The sequence below is a fragment of the Oryctolagus cuniculus genome, chromosome 2 (genome assembly GCF_051225735.1).
Source record: "Oryctolagus cuniculus isolate XC-2025 breed Fujian yellow rabbit chromosome 2, ASM5122573v1, whole genome shotgun sequence".
Lineage (NCBI taxonomy): Eukaryota > Metazoa > Chordata > Mammalia > Lagomorpha > Leporidae > Oryctolagus > Oryctolagus cuniculus.
Genome location: NC_142868.1, coordinates 100,161,168 through 100,175,447, shown reverse-complemented (window position 1 = coordinate 100,175,447; position 14,280 = coordinate 100,161,168). Strand labels below are relative to the sequence as shown.

The 14,280-nt window shown below is 37.5% G+C and overlaps 1 pseudogene; it reads right to left on the bottom strand.

The window, feature by feature from the left end:
* Window positions 1-11,662: 11,662 nt before the first annotated feature.
* Window positions 11,663-11,831, bottom strand: LOC127488238 (U2 spliceosomal RNA; annotated as a pseudogene).
* Window positions 11,832-14,280: the final 2,449 nt, after the last annotated feature.

The following is a 14,280-nucleotide window of genomic DNA, read 5'->3' as shown; positions in this document are numbered from 1 at the left end:
AGTAATGCATCATTCCACGTGATGGTTCAGCAAGAAGATGAATGGTCACATCAGTCACAGATGACCCTAGGTGTAGCGCAGAAAATGTCGTCATTGCTGTGTCTAATAGGGTAGCAACATCCTGCTAGAAAAATGGGCTTCATGATTTATAAGCAAGTGGGCTACATTGCACAGAGAGGTAGAAGCTCATTCCCCATATCTACCAATCCATCAGCCAGAAGCTTTCCCCATACAGAATTCTGGAACCACCAAGCTCTCATTAATGGATATTATATAGCAACTGAAAGGAAATATATTATTTTCCAATAACTTATTTCTTGTTGTCATATCTAGTTTCTCCTTCTTCTTTATGATAAAACAGTCTCAATAAACATTTTTTGATTTATTTATTTATTTATTTGAAAAAGTTACATAGACAGAGGAGAGTCAGAGAGAGAGAAAGAGAGAAGTCTTCCATCCGCTGGTTCACTCCCCAGATGGCTGCAATGACTGGAGCTGTGCCAATCTGAAGCCAGGAGTTTCTTCCAGGTCTCCCATGTGGGTGCAGGGGTGCATGGATTTGGGCCATCTTGTACTGCTTTCTCAGGCCATAGCAGAGAGCTGGATCAGAAGTGGAGCAGCCGGGTCTTAAATGAGCACACATATGGGATGCTGCACTTCAGGCCAGAACATAAACCTTCTCTGCCACAATGCCAGCCCTGTCAATAAACTTTTCTTAATGTATATTTTCATTTCAAAATGGCTAACTTTATATGGATTTATGGTTACAGAAGAATGATTTGATATTTGTACACTTGTAGACTGGTTCAGTCCAATTATTTGCCATGTGATTTACATCACATCTTTATCATTTCCTATACTGACAACACTTACAGCCTACTGTCTCAGCACTTTTCAACAACATGTTACTGTTCTCAAAACTGTGTTTCTCCTGATGTCTTATAGTTCACTTGAACTCATTGGCCTTGCCCAATCTTGATCCTTGTGATCAATATCTCCTGACTTCCCCTTCTCCCAGTGTTGGTAACCACCAAAATCTATTTCTGCAGGATTGACATTGGACAATGTACACATGAGTGAGAACAAAGGTATTTCTCTTCTTGTACTTGGTGTATTTCTTGTAACAGAATGTGCTCCAAGTTCATCCATGTCAGAATTAATAGGATTTCCTTCAATGCTAAGACTAAACAATATTCCATTTTGTGTGTGTGTGTGTATTTATATATGTCAGGTTGCTTTATCCACTTATCTGCTGATAGATCAATTCCACACTTAGAACTTTTGTATAAGGCTGAAATGAAAATGAGGAAAGCACATGTTTCTTTCACACACACATTTCATATCCTTTAGATACATGATTATGTGTTCATCGGAACTGCTGAATAATATTATAGTCCTATTTTAATCAATTTAATTTTAATCATACAATTTTATACATCTGTAATTTTTATTTTAATCATATAATTTTTGTTACATCTGTACTAATTTACATTCCTATCAGTGATGTGCAAATATTCCCTTTCCATCACTTTCAAAATATTTTCTCCCTTCTGTTGGTTGTTTCCTCATTGTGTTGATGTTTGCATTATTGTGGAAAAGATTTTTTTGAGATTTAAAAATATTTATTAGAATTAAGGACCTCCAGCCAGAGTGGAGTGGGCTTCCCAGAGAGGAAAACCCAAAGGGGACTTTTAAGTACAAGTTTGAAGGAAAAAAAAACCTTGATGATTATAGTGTCATTCAGTTACCAGATGTGGACAAAAAAAAAACATCAAAAGGTCTCATTTACAATTCTCCATCCTGTCTGACCTGCTAAGGGTGGGAGCTCAGGAGGAGCTCCCTTGCTATTCCATGGTAAATTTAGAGATTCCAAAGGAAGGAGGGTAGCCTGTTCTTGCTAAAGATAAAGTTTTGGGGAAGAAAACAAATATTTTACACCCCAAATTCCATTGTGATCCCCTGGCTTCTAGTAACCCATCTGATGCCTCACATTCTTCCTCCTGGAGATTGAAGCCCTAACATCTGTTAGGGGGAACTGGGCAATGATCACTCTGGCTGCTTCATGCTGAAAAAGGGCATCTTTGGGAAGGGCAGTCAAGACAGGGTTGTAGCAGGAGGTGACAGCTTGCAAAAACTGCTTCCATAAGAGGTTTCATGTGCATGGCCACCTAGAATTTTACTTTTTTAAGTCCATAGAAAACAAACCTAACAAGCAATTTAAACTCACAGGATCTAAAATCACAAGATCTAAAACCAAGGACAGAATCATTATTAGAGGCCCTAAGAAAAGTGTCTAAGCCATGAGCAAATTTTTTTCATGGAGAGGCAAATACAAACTGACAGAAAGGGCTTGAAAATAATCAGGTGGGCTTAAGGCCTTGTCAATTATTAGTCTGAGACCTATCTATATCTCTTTACATGTGGTACATCATAAGGGAGGCACCCTGTTGACTTCCATTACCTAGGTGGCCTAGGAGGAGAGCTGGCTTGAAGAGAAGGTAGGTGGCATTTTTAAAAGGAAAACCTTTATTAGTTAATATGCAGTTCTGCCTGCAATGTTTTTGACCCTAGTTGGCCACCCCCTCAACAGTAGTGGTTACTTTGGAAGCTGGGGCGAGTGAAGGGCTTGGCTTTTCAGCTTAAAGTGAACAAGGCCTGTGGCTCTGACCTGGAACCCTTCGACTCCAGGGCAGGTCCATTCTAGTGACCCAACTCTTGGCTGGCATAGTTGCCAGGGCTCGTCATAAGCTGACTTCTACTGAAGCCCTGGCTTTCCACATTGAAAAACAATGCAGTGGACTTTCCAGTTGGGTCTCTTTGATGGCAGATCACTGTGTAAAGCAGCCATTAATTGGTTTGCCGCCTATCTTTGTATTGCTTACTGCAACCCAGATTCCTCTTCCTCATGGTTTTTGTTAATACAGACCAGAATAAATCTTTAAGAGAATGCAAGTCAAGGGGTTGTTCTGACCCTAATCTTTGGTGGCCTAAATTAGAAATTTGTAGTCACAGGCATGTTCTGATAGTGGTTCGTCTTTGAGCTTTCCCAAGAGGAAAGCTATGTAAAAAAATGATGACCACCTTATTTATTAAATTTTAAGTCATTAGTAAAGCTCTCTCTTTTTGTTTGGTTTTATAAAAGGGAGGTTTTGCCTGCATACTGTGCCCATGGCAAAGTAAATCTAACTGTAGAATCATAATTTAAGCTCTCATTTTGGCTATGCTTTTATTACAGAAAAATGTTAGCCATCCCTTTTATAATGTCTAAAGATCAAATTGTACGTTATAAACAGTTCTTCAGAATAGAATTAGCTTCCTATTTTTAAGAGAATAGAGAAATGAGGGAACAAGTTAGGCTTTCCATATTGCTTACTGACAATAAGAATATCAAATGAAAACTAGCAAACAATTTTAACTGTTTAGTAACAACTTATGAAAACATTTACCTGAAGATCAAATGCCTTCTATAAATTTCAAGACAATAGTGGACGTATTTGGAAACATTGCTTAAATATCTAACACAAGTGTAACTTGTTTGACCAGCAAACCCATGTGCAAACATATTAACAAATTTATAATATCTGGTACAGAAGTTTAGGTCACATGAACCAAAAAGATATCTTTGATTAACTTAGCAGTTTGAATTTATGAGTGATATTTTATCTACAAGCCAATTAAACAGAACTCTTAATAAATTTCCCATGCAAACAGCATGTGTATACATGTAATATAACATACATGATAGAACAATAAAGTGGCTTCAGTAACAGTTTCCTAAGATTTTTAGCTGTTTTCTTATTACCATCTACCAATTAGAATTACTTTCTGCTCTTAGTGATCTGAGTTAACCATAATATAAGTTGGAACCTGTAGAATATTATTGGCTCTATCTGCTTACAGAACTGTCCTGGAGTATTGAACACAATAGATGTCAGGGAAAAAGAGGTCCTTTGGAACCTAAAAGGGCACATTTAAATACAGAACCAAGAAGGATTTAACTTCATGAGCAGTAAATTTGATTTTTAAGGTTTGAAGAATATAAAACTCTGGATGACAAAGATTTAAATAGCCATGTTTAAAATTATAAACTCATTAACCAACAAGAATAGGCACTTGCTTATTCCACACAGTATTTTAGAAAGCTCCTGTAAGATTTTATCAAGCATTTAACACTGTTAGGTCTCTGGGCCTTTTTCATTAAGATAATCATCATGTCTGATAACAACACAAGCTCATTAGAATTTTGGACATTTGCATCAGTATCATTCTACATTATCATAACAAAATTTAGCACTGCTTCACATCTTGACAGTACCTTTAATATGATCCAAACAGCCATATTAGCTAAGACTCAAAATACCTGGTTGAAATAGGATCCCTTTACATCATGACATAATATGGAACAAATTTGATCATTGATACAAAATGATTACTCAAATGCTTTTAAATAAGCACATATTTAAACAACCCACAGCTCTTAATAAAAACTCAGAGAAATTAAGAGAATACAATAGATAACTTCAACAGAACACAAAATCTGTCTTTGGTCATCCCAAGAATTAATTAAATAAAACTTAAATTAGTTAGCACACGGAATTATCCCATAACCTGGAACAATTTTAGCAGAGTCAGAATGAGGGAAGAAAATATATCTTACTGGAGTCAGTTTAAAAAACAACTGAGTCACCAATTAAATAAAACTATTAAAAAGAGATATTATTTTAAACAAATTTTTAACACTATCAGAATATTTACTAACATACATGCACTGCAAATAACTCATTGTTTTAACAGACAATCAATTTCTAATTCTAGGTCAAAGAAAAATAGATTAATAGCTTGTATGTTCAAAAATTTCTTTCATAACCTTCTGTGACTTCCACACACCCAAATATCCTATCATTTCCATTACAGTCTAGAGTAAACTAGCCATCAGGATAAATAATTCTTACAAACCACCTCCTTTTTTTATTAAAAAAAATCTTTCCTTCTTAAACTTCCTTACCAAGAACACTCTTTCCTTTTTAACCTTCCTTGATTTACATTTTGAAATAACCCTTTAGAAGTCTCCAAATTAAGACAACATTTTAAAATAAGGTAAACATCAAATTTCAGCCTTAGTTAATTTCAAGTGGTGTTGAGCTATTTTATTTTCTTTTGCTTTTTATTTATTTTTATTTTTTAAAAAACTTTTAAGCAAAAATTTCCAAAGTACAACTTTTGGATTATAGTGGTTCTTCCCCCCATAACCACCCTCCCACCTGCAAAACATCCCATCTCCTACTCCCTCTCCCATCCCACTCTTCATTAAAATTCATTTTTAATTTTCTTTATATACAGAAGATAAACTTAGTATATACTAAGATTTCAACAGTTTGCACCCACACAGACACATAAAGTACTGTTTGAATACTAGTTTTACCATTAATTCTCATAGTATAACACATTAAGGACAGAGATCCTACATGAGGAGTAAGTGCACAGTGACTCCTGTTGTTGATTTAATAATTGACACTCTTATTTATGATGTCAGTAATCACCCGAGGCTCTTCTCATGAGCTGCCAAGGCTATGGAAGCCTCTTGAATTCACAAACTCCGACCTTATTTAGAAAAGTCCATAATCAAAGTGGAAGTTCTCTCCTCCCTTCAGAGAAATGTACCTCCTTCTTAGATGGCCAGTTCTTTCCACTGGGACTTCACTCACAGAGATCATTCATTTAGGTCATTTTTTGCCACAGTCTCTTGGCTTTCCATGCCTGAGAAACTCTCCTGGGCTTTTTAGCCAGATCCAAATGCCTTAAGGGAGTTAACATCATACTTGATGGCAAATACTGAAGTGCTACCCACAAGATTAAAATCAATAAAAGGATATTTGTTTTTCCTGTTTGTCTTTGACACTGCACTATTATGGCCAGGGCAAGTAAAACAAAAATGTTGATATAGAAAAAAAAATCAGTGTCTTTACAGATGGCATGGTTTTATATGTGGAAAACCCAGTTCATTGATAACAAGACTGTTAGATCTCAGAAATTCATTAAGAAAACTTCAGTATGAAAAATAAACATGACAAATTCTATACAATAATGTGTAACCTTAAAATAAAATGAATAAAATAATTCCATTTCAAGTGATACCAAAATTATAAGATACCTGGAAATTATTTTAACCAATGAGATGAAGGATTTGTTCACTCAAAACTATAAAACTAGGTTGAAAGAAATTAAACAATAATCCATAAATGGAAAGATACTCCACATCTATGTATTGGGAAATATTATAGTTGTTAAAATAGCAATATTGCCTAACTTAATGTACAATGTAAGTGGCTGTCAAAATTCCAACTAAATTTTGAAAGTAAGAAAAAGCAAAACTATAATCCATATAGAATTTCATTAGAATCTGAATATTCAAAAACATCTTGAAAATAAAAAAAAACCTTGAGTACTCTCTATTTTTCAATTTTACAATATGAAGGGGTAGACATTGTGGCACCAAGGATTAAAGCCAACATATCCTACATAGAAATGCCCATATCCTACATGGAAGTGCCTGGTTCAAGTCTTGGTACTCTGATTTTGATAAACTTTTTTGCTAATTTGACTTGGAAAGCATCGTATGATGGCTCGAATACTACAGATTTTGGCTCCCTTCTATTTGTGGGTAACCCAGATGGGCTTTTCTCAGTGCATGTAAAAGGACACTATATTTTAAACCAAAGACATATAAGTATAGAAAGTTCTCTAGGAAAAATAAATAAAAAGACATTTATAAAAATCGTTATCCTTGAAATTTTGGTTCCTCTTTTGGGGGATTAAAATAGCCTTTATTTTCTCAAAGCTAATTGTTGCTCCCCCATTCGCAGAGGAAGGACACTGGACGCTGCGCTGTTCTCTTTGTCCTGCTCTTCCCGGGTTTGCTGCCGCTCGTTCCCTCACTAGCGGAGGAACGACGCCATCCCGGGTTAGCTGCCGGCACCCCCGCCTCCGCGGAGGGGCGGCACCCCCCGCCGCTTTCCCCGCTCCCGCGGAGGAGCGGCACACCGCCGGCCGGCTCTCTCAGCGGCTGCTCAGATGTTCCTCAGATGTTCCTGGTGCATGTTGTTTCTCTCCTCCTTTATAGTCCTCTTCCACCAATCCCAACTCTGCTGCCCACACGATGAGCATGACACTCTCCTCCAATCAGGAGCAGGATCAGCTCCTGCAGCTTATCAAACTGATGAGGCAGCTGCGTAGAGGTTGTTTGCTCCCTCTCAGTGCCATATTGTGGGGGAGCAGATGCATAGAATAAGTCTTAATTCCAGTAACTTAGTCTAGTCTCAGTTGCTCCCCACACTAATAAGTGCTTAAAAACACAAGAAACAAAGGACAAAGTCATGCACAATAATAAGCAGTTGAATTCATCATGTCCTTCTGGGTCCTGTGTGTGCACACACATCCACTTTTATATAATTGAGATCATATGGAATGTATGGATCATGCTTTTCCACACTCTGAATATTTACCAATTAAAAATCACAAAGCTGTGTGAGTATTTTAATATCCAAGAATACACATCAGCTCAATCTGTCAGGAAAAAAAATTGATCTGATTTTCTTAGAAACAAAAATTTCTAATACAAAATAGCAACAGGCCTCTAAATACAAGTTTTGGTGAGTTACAATTAAGACACTACATTCCCTTACTGCCCAGTTTACAGTGACACACATAGCAATGGTACATACTAAGTATTCTGTTTTTAAGAGAATTCATGATCAGATTGGTATTATTGAAATATTAGCAAGAAAGCAAGTTTGCATTCACTTTCTTAATGTACTCCTATAACACAGCCAAAAGAAGTGCATATCCACCAATGGCTATCTTAGAAGGTAAATAGAACACCTCTCCTTTGTACTTCCTTTGCCCCTCTGCTGCTGGTCCAGTAAGGAAGTCCTGATACACACTACACTACTCAGAGGTGGTTTAATGATTCCAGGTCCAAGATGCATGTTTTCTATCAATTATAACAAAAAGATATGGGCAAATTGGCTTACTCGCCAGCTCTACTTTTTATTATATGCTGCCACCCCAGGACATCCATAAAGTGTAGAAGTTCCAAAGAATGAACTTTATCCACAATGAACAAGGTATTTACCAAAACACACACACACACACACACACACACACACACACATATATATACTTATTGGTCTAATCTAAAACCATCTTCTAGATAAAGAGATACAAATAATGAGCCCCTCCTTTCACCCTCCCCTTCCATCATTCCAGGGACTAAGCCCAGGACTGTGACATCTCCCTCCAAGAGGGCTAGCTAGCTAGGGTCACTCCCAAAAACTATCAAACAAGATATTTATATAGGGATTATCTTACTACCTCTACTTTTAACATATTTTTGGCATTAGGAATTATTTATCTTTAAATATTATTTGAAAGGCAGAGTTACAGAGAGGCAGAGAGAGGGAGAGACAGAGGTCTTCCATCTGCTGGTTCACTCCACAATGGCTGTAACAGCCAGAGCTGGGCTGGTCTGAAGCTAGAAGCCAGGAGCTTTCTCCATGTATCCCACGTGGGTGCAGGGGCCCAAGGATTTGGGCCACCTTCTACTGCTTTTCTAGGCCATAGCAGAGAGCTGGATTGGAAATGGAGCATCTGGCATGGGACTTATTTATCTTTAATACATAGCAATATTAACTTAAATATATCTATATAAAAATGGGTAAACATTCTGAATAATCTAACAGGAAGGTAACCCTTCTATGTACACTTCCTCATGGCCACCACTGATGCTGCTGTCCACCACAAGTGATGTCAGCATGCTCTCCAAGACATCAAGTTTAATGTCATTCCCAAAATATAGCCACTCCTATGAAATAACAAAACTACTTAAACAGGTGATACTTTTCAACACTGGGAGACCAGGTGCTTCCTGTTAGGACTTCAGTTTCCAACTATCCACATGGTAGCCCCCAAAAAAACTCATACATGTAACAGGTTCTAATTTGATAGTGTCTTATCAATAAGAACATTCTGATCTAGAGCCCTTTCCCTTCCCACCTCTTCCAATCCAGTGGACAAGTATGTGCACCTGTAATGTTTAGAGGGAATTATAAAACTTTCACTTCCATAGGTCATTGTAAAAACAGTCTTTTCTAGGAATTTTTCTTTTTTTTAATAGAAAACTTTTATGTAATAAATATAAATTTCAAAAGTACAACTTTTAGATTATAGTAGTTCTTCCCCCCATAACCACTCTCCCACCTGCAAACCATCCCATCTCCTATTCCCTCTCCCATCCCATTCGTCATTAATTTTCATTTTAATTCTCTTTATATACAAAAGATCAACTTAGTATATACTAAGTAAAGATTTCAACAGTTTGCACCCATACAGACACACAGAGTATAAAGTACTGTTTACAGACTAGTTTTACCATTAATCCTCATATTACAACACATTGAGGACAGATATTACATGGGGAGGCAAGTGCACAGTGACTCCTGTTTTTGATTTAACAATTGACACTCTCATTTATGACATCAGTAATCACCCAAGGCTCTTGTCATGAGCTGCCAAGGCTATGGAAGCCTCTTGAGTTCACAAACTCCAACCTTATTTAGACAAGGCCATAATCAAAATGGGATTTTTATCCTCCCTTCAGAGAAAGGTACCTCCTTCAGATCTTTCATTTAGGTCATTTTTTGCCACAGTGTCTTGGCTTTCCATGCCTGAAATACTCTCATGGGCTGTTTAGCTGGATCCGAATGTCTTAAGGACTGATTCTGAGGCCAGAATTCTGTTTAGGGCATCTGCTTTTCTATGATTCTGCTGTGTATCTTGCTTCCCATGTTGGATCATTCCCTCCTTTTTAACTCTATCAATTATTATTAGCAGACACTGGTCTTATTTATGTGATTCTTTTGACAGTTAGTCCTATCTTTATGATCAGTTATGAACTTAAATTGATCACTTTAACTAGTAGGTGGCATTAGTACCTGCCAACTTAATGGGATTTGGAATCCCATGGCAAGTTTTTAGCTTTACCTAAGCTCAGGCACTGGTTTCCTATGAATTTTTTTTTGACAGGCAGAGTGGGCAGTGAGAGAGAGAGACAGAGAAATGTCTTCCTTTTCCATTGGTTCACCCCACAATGGCCGCTGCAGCCGGCGTGGTGCAACTGGCACACCTCACTGATCCAAAGCCAGGAGCCAGATGCTTCTTCTTGTCTCCCATGCGGGTGCAGGGCCCAAGCACTTGGGCCATCCTCCACTGTACTCCCTGGCCACAGCAGAGAGCTTGCCTGGAAGAAGGGCAACCGGGACAGAATCCAGTGCCCTGGCTGGGACTAGAACCCGGGGTGCTGGTGCTGCAGGCATTATAGTATTAGCCTATTGAGCTGCGGTGCCAGCCTCCTATGAATTTTAACACAAAGCATATTCAATGTATTCATTTAGTTTTATCATACACCAACAACCTCTTTAACATCTTAAGTAGGACTGGTTTGCCCTTTATATTTGTTATGTACTTAGCAAAGTAAAACAAAGTAACAGCATGGGCAACAGTTAACCTGGACCAAATGCAAACTGCCAGGGCAGAGCACTCACAAGCAGCTGACTCTCAAAATGACTCTGTTCTTTCCATGGACAGAGAAGGCTTGTGGGGCAGAGGGGGGGTCCTGTGCACCCCATGACTTTGGGAAACCAGTGACTGCAAATAGATCATAGGGCCTAGTTGGGGCTTTGGGAAATCATTGTATCTGCAAACAGAGGTTCAAAACTCCCTGACTTCCTGGGATAGGTCACTACAGAGGGTTCCATGCTCACTCTGAGGATTTCACAGATCCTTTTTGCAGTTCATGCACCAGCATATGTGAGGTTTGTGTCCACTGTGGGCTAATCCTGGGCATTGATAAACTTGGAAGAGAGGCAGTGAGGTTGCAATTATGACAACAGGCATGATCATACCCTTCTACCTACTGACGATAGAGATTTACCAGGCCCAATTTGGGTTTACCCTGGATTCTTGCCCCACCCTTGAGCATTCACCAGAGCTGCCTGGCCATACCCAGCACACACCTTTGGGTATTCACCAAAGGGACAGACACTCCACTAAACTGTAGAGGCATAGGTCAAAGATAAAACATACCACTGAATAGAATTATGAAAGATACCAATCAAATTTTGTAAATACAAATGTACATCCTTCTCAAATTGTTTCTCTTCATAGTTGTACTTAAAATATAGCAAGTTGATTCCTTTGATTGAAGTCAGGTGCCATTCTGGAAGACCAAGATGTAGAGTACCTGACGATATGGCACTGGGGATGAAGGGAATGAAGTCAAAATACAAACAGAAATTGGGAATATCTACACACTCATCCAGAGTGACATGTAATCTTTGAGCCAAGAACAAATTTACTCAATTTTACTATAAGACACATTATTTTTCCTGAAGCACAAGTATATTCCATAATATATAACATATTGATACTTTTCATAGTCAAACAGGAGAATGGTATTTTTAAAAATGTATACTTAGTTCTCTAAGTGAAACTTGTACATTAGGTGGCTGTGCCAAATTATATCTCTCATACATCAAGAATAATAAAAATAATCACCCAAAATTAGAAACAGAACAAAAATTATTGCCAGAATTGGATTATAAGAATGGTATAATTGGCTGTTAACCATTCCCAACATGAAAGCTACCAAAAACATCAAGACTTAATTTTGTGATGTAAATTTCTGTGATGTAAAATTAAACTGGGCATGTTGTTGATTAACTTTCTGATAATAACAGATACTACACTTGATTTTAGCCAAAAGGCTGAGAAGCGATGATGATTAACTTTCACTGAAAGATTTTTTTCATTCAAGATCAAATTTTTAATTCAATTACCTTGAAAAATATCAATGTTTTAAAATTGAAAATATGTTCTTCGATCTTAAACTATAATGAGGAAAACAAGCACAATATAATTAGGAGAAAGGAAATCTTATGTATCATTGTGCAAACTAATGAAATATAAAACAGAAAAATGGTGTAGAAAACTAATGATATGAAAATCTGCTCTTAAGAAGATCAATAAATAGATCACAGCACAGTGAAACTGATGAGGAAAAGACATAATTGACATAATTTAACAATATTGGAAAGTGAAAGAGATAACATTCCTACAGATGGGGAAATGAATAATATAAAGTAATATGATGAATGCATTTCTGCAATGATGACACCTTACATGAAATGGATGAACTGAAGCCATAAGTTAATATCTGAGACCTTGCTGCCCAGGAAAGATCTGTTTTCAGGATTAGTTGATTCATTGAGATGGCAAAGGACTAGCCTGTGAGTGCAGCTTTCTAGGCAAACTCAACAATTCAGAGCCCACAGCACAAACTACCTTCTGTATGGGGCTTTCATGTTTTAGTCCACCATTCCTCTGCTAAATCACTACAAATCTAGGTGAAAGAACACCAGGGATATCTAGCCTCTACACTCTAGACTTACATGGAACTTATTCAAAGAAGCCTATCCTAAGCCTCCATACCCTACTCACCCTGGCATGTTCATTGCTTCTCATAAAAATCACAAAAAAAAATCTTTTTAATCAAAATTTGTATTGAATTATACACCTTTATGGGACACAACCAAATATTTCAATGCATAAAAACAATGTGAATTGATCAAAGCAAGCAATCAATTTCTCTAACTCCCCACCATTTTTACTTAGATTAGCTCTACTCTATCAGTTCTCTATGAAATATACACCAAGATTGATGTATGAAGACATTGTAAATCTGAGTAGACCAATAAGCAAGGTTGGGATTGAGTCAGCAATAGAGTCTTCTTACAAAGAGAAGCTCAGAAATTCGTGGCTTTGCTGTTGAATTCTACCAAATTTTAAGGACGAACTTGCACCAATTCATCTTAAACTACTGAAGATAGGGAGTGAACCACTCTAAACTTACTCTATGAGGTTGGACTTACATTAAAGACAAAAACCAAAGAAACAACAATAAAGAAAACTACAGATGATTATTTTTTTTGACAGGCAGAGTGGACAGTGAGAGAGAGAGAGACAGAGAGAAAGGTCTTCTTTTGCTGTTGGTTCACCCTCCAATGGCTGCCACGGCTGGCGCACCACGCTGATCCGAAGGCAGGAGCCAGGTGCTTCTCCTGGTCTCCCATGGGGTGCAGGGCCCAAGCACTTGGGCCATCCTCCACTGCACTCCTGGGCCATAGCAGAGAGCTGGCCTGGAAGAGGGGCAACTGGGACAGAATCCGGCGCCCCGACCAGGACTAGAACCCAGTGTGCTGGTGCCGCAAGGCGGAGGATTAGCCTATTGAGCCACGGCGCTGGCCAGATAATTATTCTTGATAAATGTAGATGCAAAAATATTTGACACAATACAAGCAAACTGAATTCAACAATAAAGTGAAAACACCATCCACCCCTGACCAAATGGAATTTATACCAGTAATTCAGGGATGTTTGAGCATACAAGATCAGTAAATGTGGTACATAGCATCAATGAAATGAAGATTAAATCCATATGACTTTCTCAAAATATGATAGCATTTTATGATAAAAGCCTAAAAATTGGGTATAGAAGCCACATATCTCAGCACAATAAAGGAAAGATATCACAAGTAAATAGCCAACATCACATAGATTGAGGAAAAGCTGGAAGTATATTGACTAAGATCTGGAACCAAACAAGGATCTCCACTGCTATCACTTTTGTTCAATATAGTTCTGAAAGTTTTATTTAGAGCCATTAGGCAAGAAAAAGAAACCAAATTGGGAAGCTGGAAATAAGATTATCATGACAGATTATTTTGTCAGGTACTCTCTGAATGTGATACTTTGCATTGTGAAACAAAAAGACCCCTTGAGAGACTATTAGATATCATAAAATAATTCAGCAGTTTCAGGATGCAAAATCAACACACAGAAAATATCATTCATATATACCAACAACTACCTGAGAAAGGACTTATAAGAACCATCCCACTCACAAAACTACTAAAATAAAGATAAACTTAACAAAGGATGTGAAAGATCTCCACAATGAAAATTACAAAATATTAATGAAATAAAGAGAAGTTACAAAAAATGAAAAAAATTATGGTTCAACTATTAGAGGAATTAATGATATCCTGAACATCCATACTATCACCAAAATTTACAGATTCATTGAAATCCCCATCAAAACTTCAAGGAAATTTCTCACAGAAAAAAAATACTAAAATTTAGATGAAAATACAAAAGACATTGGCTAAA